Source organism: Arachis ipaensis, chromosome B10 (genome assembly GCF_000816755.2).
Source record: "Arachis ipaensis cultivar K30076 chromosome B10, Araip1.1, whole genome shotgun sequence".
Classification (NCBI taxonomy): domain Eukaryota; kingdom Viridiplantae; phylum Streptophyta; class Magnoliopsida; order Fabales; family Fabaceae; genus Arachis; species Arachis ipaensis.
In genome coordinates this window covers 101,755,297-101,756,071 of record NC_029794.2, presented here as the reverse complement: position 1 = coordinate 101,756,071, position 775 = coordinate 101,755,297, and positions in this window count along the sequence as shown.

Genomic DNA, 775 nt, shown 5'->3' with positions numbered 1-775 from the left:
TATACTCTTTTTAAAAAATATTCATTACTAATATAAAAAAAAAAAAGAAAAAAATTTAAAAAATAAAATAATTTAATTATAACTAGTCAAAATTTTTTTATTTGACTTCATTTATATAACTTTTTTATATTTTAATTTTTTATCTTACTCTCTTATCACTCAACTTATTACATTATATCCCTAACTATTAGGATGTAACATATCATATATTCATGAGATTTTTTATAATTTGATTTTTATATATACTATTGCATTAAAGACTAATCATAATAATATACTTTGAATGTCATTAATGTTAATTAATTTTTTTTGTAACCACTAATTTATTTTTTTCTTGCGGTTTCACTGCACCTACATAATATTGTAGAGGTTTAAAATAATCTAAATTTTAATTATCATTCATTTTAATTAATTTTTTTATAATCACTAATTTGTTATCTCATTTACATAATATTTGTTTCATATTTTTTAAAGTGGAATAATAATTTATTCTGATTTGTTAACACAAATATTTTCAAATTTTATCATGATTAGATTTAAAAAATATCAAATATTTAAATTAATTTATTCAATTGATAAATTTACTCATAACATCCATAAGTTCATACACATAACATCTATAATTTCATATTAATAACATCCATAATTTTATACTCATAGCATTTATAATTTCATACATATAATATTCATAATTAATAATTTTTATCAAATTTTAAATTACGTGTCTTATTTTATTTTTTAAATTCTTATCTCATATGTACACTAATAGATCATA